Source organism: Leucoraja erinacea, chromosome 3 (assembly GCF_028641065.1).
Source record: "Leucoraja erinacea ecotype New England chromosome 3, Leri_hhj_1, whole genome shotgun sequence".
Taxonomy (NCBI): Eukaryota; Metazoa; Chordata; class Chondrichthyes; order Rajiformes; family Rajidae; genus Leucoraja; species Leucoraja erinaceus.
In genome coordinates, this window is record NC_073379.1 from 39,602,488 (window position 1) to 39,619,331 (window position 16,844).

The window sequence follows — 16,844 nt, forward strand, 5'->3', positions numbered from 1 at the left end:
CAAATTGGGAATACATAATGGCCCTAGGAAATTGCTGACACAAACAACCGATTTTGCATTTAAAGAGAAGCTAGATAAAGAAGGACGTGCAGATGAGGGGCAGAGGTGTTAAACCTAGTGAGTCTCCCAAAGAGCTAAGGTAGACAAAATTGCTGGAGAAACTCAGCGGGTGAGTCTATGGAGCGAAGGAATAGGTGATGTTTCGGGTCGAGACCCTTCTTCAAACTGAAATGGGGGGGGGGGGGGGTTGGGGGTGTCGAAAAGATCTACCAAATCTTCCAAATATCTACCAACCTAAATATGAACCATTAGAGAGATATCTAGTTAATTGTCAGATTGGATTCACTGACCATGCTACGCAATGTTGTTGAGACCTATGAGAGACTCGACTTCTGTATAAATCTTCTACCGCAGACACTGGCTCCCACAGACCCCGACTAGCCTGAGAGCAGGGCACCACTGTGCCGCCCCATTCTTTTCTCATTAATAGCATAAGTACTCTGGAATAATAAGACAAAACTAGCAAAGAAAATTTGTCAGGGCTTTTCAGGGTTCCTGATCATTCAGAAACACTTCATAGGCAAGAGAAATACAGTGGAAGAGGGAGAAGGCCATTTGGCCCCTTTTGCCATTTCAGTCATTCAATAAGATCGTAACCAATTTGATCTTAGGCTTCAGTTCCATTCTGCTGCCTCTCCCCTTGATCGTTTTCCACTGCAATCCAAAGATCAATCAATATTAGCCTTTAAAAGACATAGACTCAACAAATAACGCTTGAAAATGTAATAGACAGGGTGAAAGATGTAGTGTATTGGGATATTCAAGAGGCCATATAAACGGATACAGCATAAATTAAGAGTTAATGGTTGGGAGTAATGGTTAATTGAAAACAGTCAGGATAAATTGGGAATTTTGAAGTTGGCAAACAAGAACAAGTAGGTACTGCAGGGATGAGTGCTGGGACGACAACAATTTCTATTCAATAGAAATAATGGAAGGGACTGTATATTATTTCCAAATTTGCTACTCTTACACAGGTGATCTTACAAGATGTCCACACAAACACCAGTCACTTGGTCAGTGCATGTTTTCACAACACAACCAGATACGCTATCAGGTCCTGATGCTTTCCGAGGGTTCACCCTCCTAAAGGATCTTCTAGTGTTGGCCTTGGTGACTGAGATTGCAATTGCATTAGGGGCTATGGGGGGGCCGAGAAGACACATTAGTGTTCTCCCTATTGTAGCACAAATAAAACACATTGAGCTTATGCCTTGCTGTTGCACCGCGTTGTCCCCTGGTTTCGTCTTGTAGCAAATAAGGTTGTCACTTTGATAAGGAGAACAGACAAGCAGGACATTGTCTAAAAGAAGTGAGACTATTGAAAGGTGTGGAACAGCGGGATAAGGGTGAAATGTGAGGAGTCACTGTGCAGGTACAGCAGGTAATTGGGAAGGTGCATGGAATGTTGGCTATTATAGCAAAGGGGAAATAGTATAATGGTAGAGAGGACAAGGTACTACTAAACGAGGTGCTCAAGACACCACATTAGGAAGACTGCGTTCAGGTTTGGTTTTCTTATTTGAGATGGGATATACTTACAATGGAGGCAGTGCAAAGCAGGTTCACTCAGTTGACTCATGGGATGAAGTGAATGTTTAATGGGCAAAGTTTGAACCTGTACTCATTGGAGTTAGGGAAAATGATGGAGAATATTATTCAAGCATATAAAATTCTCAGAGGGTTTGATAGGATTAGTTCTAAAATTGTTTTTTCTCAAGTGGGAATGCTAGAATTGGAGGGCATAGTTTAAGAATAAGAAGCTGCCTAATTTGAGAAGGAATTTCTCTTCTGTTGATTGTGAATCTCTGAAAGTCTTCACTCTGCAGAACTGAATTGGTTGAGGAGAATCAAGAAGAGGGGGTATTAGCTACAGGGAGACATAGAAACATAGAAATTAGGTGCAGGAGTAGGCCATTCGGCCCTTCGAGCCTGCACCGCCATTCAAGATGATCATGGCTGATCATCCAACTCAGTATCCCGTACCTGCCTTCTCTCCATACCCCCTGATCCCCTTAGCCACAAGAGCCACATCTAACTCCCTCTTAATTAGCCAATAACTGGCCTCAACTACCCTCTGGGAGTTCCAGAGATTCACCACTCTCTGTGTGAAAAAAGTTCTTCTCATCTCGGACTGTGACCCCTTGTCCTGACTTCCCTAACATCGGGAACAATCTTCCTGTTTGTCCAACCCCTGAAGACATGCTGGAGTTTTCCCTGTGCTGAAGGGCGGGGAGACCTGATAGAAGTATATATTTTTTGTTAGAAATATATAAAATTATGAGAGACATAGTCATGACATTAGACAGTCAGAACCCATGTCCCAGGATGGAAAAAATCAAATACTGGAGGGCATAGCTGCATGGTGAGAGGGGCAAAGTTTAAAGGAGATGTGAGGGGCAAGGTTTTGTTAAGTGCCTGGAACACCCTGCCCGGGGTGATGGTTGAGGCAAGTACAATAGTGGCATTTAAGAGATCTTTGGATAGATAAATGGATATGCAGGGTATGCGGGTATATGGATTGTGTGCAGGCAGATAAGAGTTGGTCTTAGTATCATGTTTGCCAGAGACATTGTGGGCCAAAAGGCCTGTTCTTGTGCGGTCCTGTTCTATGCTCTATGTTCAGACCAAGATACATTGTTTTGCGTATAGGTGAGTCAATGTTAAAGCATTGGGAACAAGCAGGAAAGAGAATGCCAAGAACAGATCAGCAAGGATTAAACTCATGTGTTATTACATAATATTCCCTCAGAACAAATCTGGGAAAACAGCCTGGAATTTGTGCCCAAATCCTTGTTGAACTCCCAATCTTCCACATTAGAGACGAGAGTGTGACAGTAACTATTTGTAACTGTAGACTCCCATTGCTTTATAATGGCCAAGGAGGAGAAATCAACTAGTAATTTGATTATCATTAGGTTCTGATGCATCACAATGGAACTGAGACAATTGCAGGCTGATTAAAATGGTAGGACATTCATATGGAAATCAGGATGTTTGCTCGGTGAGTAGAAGGGAAATAGATTGCAAGAGGAAACATCAGTAAGATACCAGTAACATCCTGAGCAGGTGACCTGGCAGGGAAATGTTTATTTTTCACATTCTCTTGCAGCTCAAAAGGAAGTCCACACAGATTGTGCCAGCTCTAGGAACATTCCCACCATTCCCACATCCTCAGGCAATTGAGGAAATTCAGAGTGTCTCCGAGGATCCTCCAGTGCTTCTACGCAGCGGTGGTGGAAAGCATCTTGTCCGGAAATATTACCATCTGGTTTGGGAATTGCTCTGCCAAGGACAAGAAGGCTCTGCAGAGAGTAGTGCGTTCGTCCGAACGCACTATGGGAACTTCACTCGCCCCCCTGCAGGAACTATACAACAGGAGGTGCAACTCCAGAGCAAATAAAATCATGGGAGACCCCTTCCACCCCTGCAACGGACTGTTCCAGCTGCTACGGTCAGGCAAACGCCTCCGTTGCCATGCGGTGAGAACGGAGAGGTTGAGAAGGAGTTTCTTCCCAGAGGCAATTCGGACTGTAAACGCCTATCTCACCAGGGACTAACTCTACAGAACGTTTTTCCTTCCATTATTTATTATGTAAAAGAATATGTGTGTTATGATTGTGTTTATAATTTGTTTGGTTGTTTTGTTGTTTGTCTTTTGCACAAAAGTCCGCGAACATTGCCACTTTCATTTCACTGCACATCTCGTATGTGTATGTGACAAATAAACTTGACTTGACGACCATTCCCATTCACACACTTACTACCCTATGATCTATTAATTCTCAAATTCAGATTCCATCACTTAGAAAAGCCCTAGGAACAATTTACCGTGGCCAATCAATCTATCAACTCGCTCATCTTTGTCATGTGGGAAGAAAACATAGCACCCAGAGGAGACCAATGGAGTCAAAGGGAGAATTGCAAACTCCATACTGACCATAGCAAAAGACAGGAATGGACCCAGGTCAAGAATCATATGTTCCGAAACAGAACAATGAAATTCTTACTTGCAGCAACACAACAGATATGTAAACATCGAAGGTAGACACAAAATGCTGGAGTAACTCAGCGGGACAGGCAGCATCTCTGGAGAGAAGGAATGGGTGACGTTTCGGGCCAAGACCCTTCTTCAGACTGTTGTCAGGGGCTAGTCTGTCTGAAGAAGTCTGAAGAAAAGTCACCCATTACTTCTCTCCAGAGATGCTGCCTGTCCCGCTGAATTAGTCCAGCATTTTGTGTCTACCTTCGATTTAAACCAGCATCTGCAGTTCTTTCCTACACAGATATGTAAACATAGTGCTCTGTACAACCCATAATTAACACCAACAAAAATAGTTCAGAATATACATGAAAAAAACAGACACGTAAATAGGCAATAATAGTGCAAAGTCAAAAATAATGCCCCCAGGTCTATATAGTTCAGAGTCCATTTGGAGGTTGTAGTTAGAAACAAATTGCTGGAGTAACTCCGAGGGACAGACAGCATCTCCCGATAAAAGGAATGGGGATATTTTTGGTCGGGGGCCCTCTTGAAACGGAGAATCAGGGGAGAGGGGACACAGAGATAAGCAAGTGTAAGGTGTGAAAACAAAACATCAAAAGAGAGAGGGTTTTAGGAAAACATAGCCAGCTAGGAGAAGTTGACAATGAAGCAAACAGAGATAAACATTTTAATCAGGGAGATAGTCACTGGTAGGAGAACTAGTAAGGGGGAGGGATGGAGAAAGAGAGGGGGGGAAGCAAGGGTTGCTTGAAGTTAGAGAAGTCACTGGGGTATAAGCTGCCCAAGCAAAATATGAGGTGCTGTTCCTTCAATTTGCGCAGGGCCTCACTCTAACGGTGTAAGAGGCCCAGGACAGAAAGATCAGTGTGGGAATAGGAGGGGGAGTTAAAGTGTTTAGCAAACGGGGGATCAGGTAAGTTTAGGCGGACTGAGTGGATGTGTTCAGCAAAACGATCACCGAGCCTGTGCTTGTTGTCGCCGATATATAGAAGTCCACACCTGGAACAACAGCGGATACAGTTGATGAGGTTGGAGAAGATGCACATAAACCTCTGCCTCACCCGAAAAGGTTGTAGTGTTTTATTAGCCTGATGATTGTAGGGAAGAAGCTGCTCCTCAACCTGGTCGTTACAGATAGCAGGAGTGAACTGAGAGTGTGGCCAGGGTGGTGTAGGTCCCTGTTGATGCTGGCCTCCTTTTTGAGGCAGAGACTCTTGTAGATCCCTTCGATGGTGGGGAGATATGAACCCGAGATGGACTTGGCAATGTTCACAACTTTTTGCATTCCTCTTCGTTCCTGAGCATTTGAGTTGCCGAACCAGGCCGTGATGCAACCAGTTAATATGCTGTTCACTGTACACCTGTAGACATTCAAGAGAGTATTTGTTGACTTATCGAATCCCCTATATCTTCTGAGGAAGTAGAGGCGTGGATGCACTTTCGTTATTGCTGGGTGTAAAGTGCTGGGTCCAGGACAGATCTTCAGAGATATGCACGCCCAGGATTTGAAGCTTTTCACTCTCTCAGCCACCATCCCATCAATGATGACAAGCTTGTGAATCCTCATTCCTCTTTTAAAGGCCACAATTTGGTCTCTGGAAATGTGAGGCAGCAGCTCTACTCACTGTGCCACTGGATGTGAGAAGCTGCTGGCTAAGACCTACAGCAAGTCAGGTTAATATCACATTATTGATCCTGAACAATTACCTATACAAACATAGAAACATAGAAAATAGGTGCAGGAGTAGGCCATTCGGCCCTTCGGGCCTGCAGCGCCATTCAATATGATCATGGCTGATCATCCAACTCAGTATCCCGTCCCTGCCTTCACTCCATACCCCCTGATCCCTTTAGCCACAAGGGCCACATCTAACTCCCTCTTAAATATAGCCAATGAACTAGCCTCAACTACCTTCTGTGGCAGAGAGTTCCAGAGATTTACCACTCTCTGTGTGAAAAATGTTTTTCTCATCTCGGTCCTAAAGGATTTCCCCTTTATCCTTAAACTGTGACCCCTTGTCCTGGACTTCCCCAACATCGGGAACAATCTTCCTGCATCTAGCCTGTCCAACCCCTTAAGAATTTTGTACGTTTCTATAAGATCCCCCCTTAATCATCTAAATTCTAGCGAGTACAAGCCGAGTCTATCCAGTCTTTCTTCATATGAAAGTCCTGACATTCCTGGAATCAGTCTGGTGAACCTTCTCTATGGCAAGAATGTCTTTCCTCAGATTTGGAGACCAAAACTGTACACAATACTCCAGGTGTGGTCTCACCAATACCCTGTACAACTGCAGTAGAACCTCCCTGCTCCTATACTCAAATCCTTTTGCTATCTAAGAGCAGGCGAAGGATAGGATAGAAACCAAGGCACCTTTGCCCTCCTTGTAAATGGATTGCAAGGAGTCCCTGAGTTTAATCCCGGAAAAAAATCACTAAAGTAGACCTGTGGGTGGGAAAAAATTTGACTATTTAACAACAAATACTTCAAATTGAAGAGGTGATCCATGGAAAAACAAAGCACTACACTGCATTGTATAAAGATTGTTCTGAAACAGCTTGTTGCAGAAGTTTAAATTGCATCCATTGAAAGCCCGAGGGAAGTGTACAGGAGGCCAAAGCTGAACTCTCAGCGTATCCTCCCTGATATATGTGCTCCATTCAAATCCTGGAGCCAACTAACGCTGCTATGAACAGCCCTCGCGGCATGTATGGCTTAGAAAAGCAAATGTCTTTTCAGACACTTCAATCTGGAAAAAGAATGTGAAGTTTAATTATATTTCAGTATGAAAAGTCTTTTTAGTGACTGGAACATTTGCAATTGTCTGGTCAGGTGAGTCATACTTACTGCTTGTATCTGTAAATTGTGGGTTGCAAGTGTTGGTAATAAAATATTTTATTCCAGATTACTTCTAATAGTGTGAATAAACCTGCTGTTCTGTGCAAACAGTGAACATGATTTCCACTAATGAAATAAAGAGGAACTGCAGCTGCTGGTTTAGACCAAAGATAGACACAAAATGCTGGATTAACTCAGCGGGTCAGTCAGCATCTCTGGAGAAATTGGATAGGTGATGTTTCAGACTAATTGTAGTAGAGAGAGTGAGGAAAAACCCATTATTTTCTCTCCCAGTCTCCTTACTGCAATCAATCTGAAGAAAGGTCCCAAACCAATTAGGAGCAGACGAGGGCATTTGATCCAATTTGAGATCCCAGCTACAAAGACAGATGTGTACAGCAATTCATTCTTCCCCCGCACAATTAAAGCATAGAATAATCTCCACCCTACTATAGTTACCCAACCAGATGCAACTAAATTTAAAGTAGCTCTTTCTTCCCAATAATCCTTTCTGGTTTAAGTCCTCCCTCCACCACCTCCAGTTTAAATTCCATTTGGAATATTTTGGAGGACCAAGAAACCAAGAACCAAGAACCCAAAACATCATCTATCGATTTACTCCAGAGATACTGCCTGACCCACTGAATTACTTCAGCATTTTGTGTTTATCTTTGGTCTAAACCAGCATCTGCAGTTTCTCTTTATTTCATGAGTGGAAATCATGTTCACTGTTTGCATGTTTGAATGTTGGCCTTCATAACAAGAGGATTTCAGTGTAGGAGTAAAGAGGTTCTTCTGCAGTTGTATAGAGCTCTGGTAAGACCACATCTGGGGTATTGTGTACAGTTTTGGTCTCCTAATTTGTGGAAGGACGTCCTTGTGATTGAGGCAGTGCAGCATAAGTTCACGAGATTGATCCCTGGGATGGCGGGACTGGCATTTGAGGAAAGATTGAAAATACTAGTCTTGTATTCACTGGAGGTTAGAAGGATGAGGGGGATCTTATAGAAACATAAAATGATAAAAGGACTGGACAAGCTGGATGCAGGAACATTTTTCCCAATGTTGGGCGAGTCCAAAACCAGGGGCCACAGTCTTAGAATATAAGGGAGGTCATTTAAGTCTGAGGTGAGAAAAAACGTTTTCACCCAGAGAGTTGTGAATTTGTGGAATTCCCTGCCACAGAGGGCAGTGGAGGCAAAATCACTGTATGGATTTAAGAGAGAGTTAGATAGAGCTCTAGGGGCTAGTGGAATCAAGGGATATGGGGAGAAGGCAGGCACGGGTTATTAATTGGGGATGATCAGCCATGATCACAATGAATGCCGGTGCTGGCGCAAGGGGCCGAATGGCCTCCTCCTACACCTATTTTCTAATGATCTATGTGTCTATCTCTGATTTCCCCTCACATGCATGTGTAATCCAATCCTTTGTTGCTGCAAATCGCTAGCAAGCCCACCCAAATTCAGGGTTTACACAAATTATCCAGCTGCTACTTGTCTAATGGGAATATGTTTTCCAGGAATATTGTTGGCAATGTCATTCCCCCATTTACAAACATCTACTGGAAATGATACAATCTCAACTCAGGTCAGTAGCTGACTTAAATCAATTAAAAATAAACTACAAGATTTTTTCTGAAATTACTGGATGGGATAATGTCTCCAATGTGTGAACTAGAAACCAAATCTGTTTTAACCTATCCTTCATTCTGTGTGTGTGTATAAAATCTTGAGCAGTAGGGGGAATCACGAACTGGAGTACATAAGTTTAAGGTGAGGGGGGAAAGATTTAATAAGAACCCGACTGGCAAGTTTTCCCCTCAGAGGATGGTGTGTGTATGGAATGAGCTGCCAGAGGAGGTAATTGATGCACGTATAACAGCATTTAGAAGTCGCTTGGAGCAGTACAAGGATAGGAAAGTCAAAGAGGGATATGGGTCAAACGTGGGCAAATGGATAGGAAGGAACTGCATATGCTGGTTTAAACTGTAGATAGACACACAAAGCTGGAGTAACTCAGCCTTAGATGGGGCGTCTTGGTTGGCAAGGCCCGTTTCCGTGCCACATGGCTCTATGACATTCAAATATTTTTGAGACAGAATTGATTCTAAGTGGCACAGTGGGCCAGAGATTCTCAATAGACAAGTACTGCACAGAGGCAGTACAACGGTCCCAGTGCTGAAAGGGTTAAACAATGCTATATAATTAAACGGAATGCTCTTTGTCAAGGCTGAAGTCACAGATAAAACATTTGCTTTATAAGATGTATAAACTGACAGGGCTGTTCAGAACTGGAGTTAAAAGGGTTACATAGCTGCAAAGATTAAAATCATATTGTTGTGGCTATAGGTAATGGAGTATTATAATCGAGGTGTTTATGGTGATTAATGGTTTTAATAAGGTAAACAGATATGGATTTTCACTAAGATGCAGATCAACCATGATCAACCTAGTGGGCTGAAGATTCCTATGTTTCTTTACATGGATGGCCTGATTCCAAAACTATTTCAGTCCCTCATCCATCAACTGGGTTTTGTTTCCTTTACACATCTGGCAGTTGTGTTCCTGTGTTCCTCATTGCCACTTCAGTTCCAGTTAATAGAGGATCATTAATTGTTAACTGTGGCGAAGAGAGATGAGATACAACCTGAACAGGAACAATAAAATCAGGTTGCGATGAATCTGAGCATTAACCATTAACCTTCTCTAAGGGTCAGGTCAGTAGCTAAATTACATCAGATGGTTTTTTTCAAAGAATAACTAGATATTTATTTCTGAAATTACAGGATGGGAAAATGACTGTAATGTGTAAACTGAAAACCAACCCCATTTTAATTCTCTCACACTCTCTTGGTGTATAAATTCATGAGCGTATAAAGTGAATACACATTTTTGGTTTAATCACTGTTTCTTTTTACTCCGAAGATGATGCTGGTTATTCAGTAAAGAACTAAATCATCAAGAGTACCATATTGGGTGGTAATAAACAAAATCTATTTAAATGGATTACATTTTGGATGCTATAGAATTTAAATCTGCTTCCATTTCACTCTATTTTTGCTATTTGTTCTTGCAACAAAAAAAACCCCAACTTGTGAGTTGTTATGACGAGTTGTTTTTTTCAGAATGAGTCAGGGGAGAGGGAGATACAGAGATCAGGAAGTGGAAGGTGTGAAAATGAGACAAAGGGGATGGAGACCAAGGAAAATGGAGAATAGATCAGTGAGATTAGCCAGCGAAGTTAACACCAAAGCAAACAAAGATAAAATGTAATTGTGGACGGTCAGACTGGTTGGAGAACTGGGAAGTGGTGAGGGATGGAGAACAAGGGTTACTTGATGTTAGAGAAGTCAATGTTCATACCGCTAGAGGCCAGAGGATCTGTGGTGATGGAGGAGCTGAATGAAATCCACATTAGGCAAGCATTGGTGTTGGGTAGACTAAAGGCTGATAAAACCCCAGGGTCTGATGGTCTGCATCCCAGGGTATTTAAGGAAGTGGCTCTAGTAATTGTGGACGCATTGGTGATCATTTTCTAAAGTTCTATAGATTCAGGATCAGTTTCTGTGGATTGGAGGGTAGCTAATGTTATCCCACTTTTTAAGAAAGGTGGGAGAGACAAAACATGGGAATTATAGACCAGTTAGCCTGACATCGGTGGTGGGGAAGATTCTGGATTCAATCATAAAAGATGAAATAGCGGCACATTTGGATAGCAGTAACAGGATCAGTCCGAATCAGCATGGATGTACGAAGGGAAAATCATGCTTGCCTAATCTTCTGGAAAATTTTGAGGATGGAACTAGGAAAATGGACAAGGGAGAGGCAGTGGCTGTAGTGTACCTAGACTTTCAGAAAGCATTTGATAAGGTCCCACATAGGAGATTAGTGAGCAAAATTAGGGCACATGGTATTGGGGGTAGAGTGCTGACATTAATTAAAAAGTTGGTTGACAGACAGGAAACAAAGAGTAGGGATTAACGGGTCCCTTTCAGAATGGTAGGCAGTGACTAGTGATGTACCGCAAGACTCCGCGCCTGGACCGCAGCTATTCACAATATACATCAATGATTTAGATGAAGGGATTGAAAGTAACATTAGCAAATTTGCAGATGACATAAAGCTGGGTGGCAGTGTGAACTGTGAGGAGGATGCTATGAGAATGCAGGGTGACTTGGACAGGTTGGGTGAGTGGGCAGATGTATGGCAGATGCAGTTTAATGTGGATAAATGTGAGGTTATCCACTTTGGTAGCAAAAACAGGAAGGCAGATTATTATTTAAATGGTGTAAAGTTTGGGAAAAGGGGAAGTACAACAGGATCTGGAGGTCCTTGGTCATCAGTAAATGAAAGTAAGCATGCAGGTACGGCAGGCAGTAAAGAAAGCGAATGGTATGTTGGCCTTCATAACAAGAGGAGTTGAGTATAGGAGCAAAGAGGTCCTTCTTTATTTCGGCATTTCGTTTGGACCTCAAGGGGTCCAAATGACAATTAAATTGACTATTGACTATTCTGCAGTTGTACAGGGCCCTAGTGAGACCACACCTGGAGTATTGTGTTCAGTTTTGGTCCCCTCATTTGAGGAAGGACATTCTTGCTATTGAGGGAGTGCAGCGTAGGTTTACAAGGCTAATTCCCGGGATGGCGGGACTGTCATATGCTGAGAGAATGGAGTGGCTGGGCTTGTACACTCAGGAATTTAGAAGGATGAGAGGATATCTTATTGAAACATATAAGATTATAAATGGTTTGGACACGCTAGAGGCAAGAAACATGTTCCCGATGTTGGGGGAGTCCAGAACCAGGGGTCACAGTTTAAGAATAAGGGGTAAGCCATTTAGAAAGGAGATGAGGAAACACTTATTCACCCAGAGAGTTGTGAGTCTGTGGAATTCTCTGCCTCAGAGGGCGGTGGCGGCCGGTTCTCTGGATACTTTCAAGAGAGAGCTAGATAAGGCTCTTAAAGATAGCGGAGTCAGGGAATATGGGGAGAAGGCAGGACGGGGTACTGATTGTGGATGATCTGCCATGATCACATTGAATGGTAGTGCTGGCTCGAAGGGCCGAATGGCCTACTCCTGCACCTATTGTCTATTGTAACCAGCCCTAGAAAAATATGAGGTGTTGTTCCTCCAATTTACGCTGGGCCTCACTCTAACAATGGAGGAGGCCCAGGATAGAAAGATCAGTGTGGGAATGGGAGGGGAGTTAAAGTGTTTAGCAACCGTGAGATCAGGTATGTTTAGGCGGACTGAGCGGAAGTGTTCAGTGACGGGCCCAGTACAAATAAAGCCCACACCAATATTGCTATGGTTGTGGACTTTGAGGAAGATTGTCAAAGTATACAGCAGATTATAGATCAGTTATAGAAATGGGCGATTAAGTGGCAGATGGAGTTTAATACAAGCAAGTGTGAGGTGTTGAACTTTGGAAGGTTGAATGTAAGGGGAAAATATACAATTAATGGTATGACCTTTGATAGCATTGATGTGCAGAGGGATCTTGGGGTCCATGTCCATAACTTTCTGAAAATGGGAACACAAGTAGATAGAATGGTAAAGAAGCCACATGGTATGTTTGCATTCATTGATTGAGACAACGAGTATAAGAGTCAAGAACACATATTGTAGTTTCATTGGACATTGATTAGGCTGCATTTGGTATAATGCATGCAGTTCAGGATTTGAAGGCTTTGGAAAGGCTGCAAAGGAAATTTACCAGAATGATCAGTGTGGGACATGACTTCAGAATTAAGGGACAGAAGTTTAGGGGTAATATGAGGGGGAACGTCTTTACTCAGAGAGTGGTAGCGGTGTGGAATGAGCTTCCAGTGGAAGTGGTGGAGGCAGGTTCATTGGTATCATTTAAAAATAAATTGGATAGGCATATGGATGAGAAGGGAATGGAGGGTTATGGTATGAGTGCAGGCAGGTGGGACTAAGGGGAAAAAAAGTTGTTCGGCACAGACTTGTAGGGCCGAGATGGCCTGTTTCCGTGCTGTAATTGTTATATGGTTATATGATGAATGGATTTAGTGGTATTAGCTATAGGGAGAGGTTGGATGGACTTGGATTGTTTTTTCTGGAATGCCGGAGGCTGCAGGGAGATGATTGAAGTATATAAAATGGTGTGAGGCATCGATAGTGTGCACAGTTGTACTATGGGAAGTGGTGGTTGAGGCAAATACGAAGGTGGGATTTAAAAGACATTTGCATAGGCAGATTGATGCTGTGGATGGAGAGAGATGGCAGGCAGATAGGAGTTGGTTTAGGGATCATGTTTAGCATAGTCATTCCGGGGCGAAGGGCCTGTTCTGTGCTGTAATTTTCTATGTACTATATCACCTGACCATGTCCTCCACAGATGCTGTCTGACCCGCTGAATTACACCAGCACTTTGTGTTTTTTTTAATTTCTTAGCTGAGGAGTTCCTTGGGATGACCAAAGGCCATGTAAGGCACCATACACTGAGTTTAGTTTAATTTAGAGATACAGCATGGATACAGGCACCTCGGCCCTCCGAGTCAATGCTGACCAAAGATCACCCATACACTAATTCTATCCTACACACGAGGGACAATTTACAGAAGTCAATTAACCTATAAACCTGCACATCTTTGGAGTGTGGGAGGAAACCGGAACATCCAGAGAAAACCCATGGGGTCATAGGATGACTGAGTTTGTGCTGACCAGTGATCACACTGTACATTTGCACTATCCTACACACTAGGGACAATTAAATGTCGTCTATCATATAAAATGCCATTAGGTATAACTTCATCCTGTCTGCCAGTGAAATGACACTGAGCCTCAAATGTTATCCCTATTTTCCTGGAAACCTGTAATGGTGTTTGTCTGAGCCACTCCTAATGGCAAAGCATTCCATAGTCCAACCATCCTCCATATAAGGTTCTCTACAAGAATCCCATCCCTGACACCCGCTTGTTTAGGGCATTCTAAAGCACGTCTGACAATGAAGACTAAGAGATTTGTTTTTTCATGATGGGAATCTTAATGAATCAACAAAGGACTTTCCCGAAATCAATATCAAACAAAATTCCACAGCAAACTACATCAAGAAATACAAGATACAATCACTGTTAACCCTTTTAAAAGACTGCCTTGCATTTATATCATGCTTTCTTCTCCTTTCATAAACATCCCAATGTACCTTAATTTTCATTTCCTTAACACTTTTCACAACCTCAGGATACCCTGAAGTATTTAACAGTAGTGGGGAACATATTGAAGAGTGGTCATTGTTTTAATGAAGGAAACACAACTTCCAGGATTTAACAGCCATTCATCCTCCTTCCTTCCAGAGTTCACTATACACACTGAGTAATCGCATTCTGTTGAACCAACCAGGATCTGGCTGTAAACTGTTCCCTTCTAGCCCATAATTTGTGTTCAAAAACGGAATGTGCCATAGATAAGACCATGTGTGATGTATTGTTTTTGAATCCTTTCAAACAATCAGTTGGCATGAACTTTCTGGGTTGTTTACTTTTTTTAATATGTCTTCCTGTCAGTACTGTCCTTCCAATCCTTTGAAGAGCAGGCTGCTTTAGCCACTATCTCTGGAGCCAACAGATCCCTTTACAAATGTTTATAACAACTGTTATCATTTCAGTTACCTATTTTCTTACTGAAGCATTTTTCCAATGTAATAGTAGGAAATTTGCTGGAGAAGAAAGTTAATTTATTTTTTCTCATCATCTGCAAAGTTGCCCTGTGTATATTGTAAAGCCTGATGCTTTAAGAGACAAAATGGTTCAATTATTAACCCTTAACACTCAAACATACACATAACTAGCTAAGAGATTGGTCAAAGGGATGAGTTTTAAGCAGCATCTTAAAAGACCAAGAGGTAAATATTCTAAACAAGTTTTTTCAGAGCTTGGAGTCTTTGTATCTGAAACCAGGTATCTATGGATGGAGCAAATAGCAAGTTAGCAAATTAGCAAGGAGCTAGATTTTTGAGAGGAACACTTTGGTTTCAGGGGAAAAGATTATAGTGATAATTGATGACTTTCCATCAGAATTGGAAAAAGATTGAAATAAAAAAAGTTTTAAGCAGCAAGGGTAAAGGAGGTGGGATTGTGAAAAAGTAAAGAACGGGATTGAATGAGACAAATGGAGATGTTGCAGACTGACAGAGAATGAGAAAAGATGTGTCTGGAAGAGATGACGTTACCAGAAAAGATGAGACAACAAATACTGGGAAAGGGAGCTGTAATGGCTAATGATCTGAGGTTGTTGAATTTAATGATGAGTTGGCAAGGCTGCAGTGTACTATGTTGGAAGAAGAGATGCTATTCCTCCAGCCTTTGGATTCATCACTGAATTCAACAAGTTCAGATAATTAGTCAATCTAGTACGTGGAAATATTAGATCATTGCCAAGAAGTACTTCTGTCTTAAATCCTAAACAGAGGTGTAACATGCAATCATAGAAATTGAGGAAGGAAACCAGTCTAATTGCAGTAATTACAGAAGGGGGTTTCCATGGTGACACACGGAAATGCAGATACTGGTTTACAAAAAAAATACTCCAAGTGCTGGACTAACTCATGAAGTAGATAGATAGATAATAGCACTGTGCTCAGACACTGATGTACCGTCATGGGACCATTTGGAGAGCTGTAATTTGGAAGCCACCTCTCATTGAAGGCAGACATCAATAATGAAATTCACCACTGTCTCCAGTGTGCCAGCATGACCTTAACTGAACAAGATTTCAAATCTAATAGCATGTTTGTGGTTAAATGTGTTGCAGTGATCCATGCCCTCCTGTATGCATCAGGGTTGTGGAAATCTACATCAGGCACCTCCAAGCCCCGAACAGGCATTGCCAATGCAAAATCCCCCAAATCCATAGGCAGTATCTGTGGACCAACGTAATATCCTCTCCCTGGCCAACTTCCTCCCAGTAAGATTCTTATCATCAGCTCCAGTATTTGGGTCACATTACTAGACTCCTGAAACACCACTTTCGAGCTCCATCATTGCATTTCCAGAAGGATAAAAGAATGCTTTAAGGATGTGCTCAAGTCTTCTTGAAGGAATCTCTAGCTTGTGATGACCCCTAGCCCAGACAGGGAAGTTGCAGAGCACCTGTATGATAGGAGCATTAAAGAGGGCATGCCCTAACAGAGGAGGGAGGTCAATGCATCCCAGCACACTACGAGTCATTTCCAGCTCCACCTGTGGAAGAAGTCATGCGTCTCATCAGCCACTTCAGAACTTACAGAACTGGAGTGAAAGCAATCCCTTCTTGGTCCTCAGCATCTGTTTGAGTACACATTTATATATCTTACATTGTTTTCATCTAAAAGCACACAAAGTGCTGGAGCAACAGCAGGACATGCAGCATTTCTGAAGGACATGGATAGGTACGGGTCATCGTGGTAGGCATGGACTTAGTGGGCCGGAGAGCCTGTTTCCACGCTATAATTCTAAACTAAACCTGAACCAAACTGAACTCCTCTACTCATTCATTCCCAAATTGACCTTTCTGTTCTGGACCTCCTCCATTGCAAGCATGAGGCCACATGCAAACTGGGGAAACAGCACCTCATATTTTGATTCTGTAGCTGACATCCAAATGGTCTGACTTTGAATTCTCTAATATTTCCCTCCTCTCTTCCCTGTGCCTCATCCGGGTGTGCAACTATTTCTCACACTAACCCATCCCCTTTTCTCCTTCCACTCTCCCCTTCCACCTGTGTCGCTTCATCTGGCTTCACATTTCACTCCTCTCCACCCCTTATCTGACAACCTTTTGTCTATTTTTATGTCTAGCCTTTGTCCACACATCTACCAATTAAAAGCCCCCCTCACCTGTATCAATCTAGCGCTCATTATGCTGCGTTACTCCAGCACTTTGTTATTTTTTGTAAACCTGCATCTGCAGTTCCTTGTGTCTGTTTTCGTTTT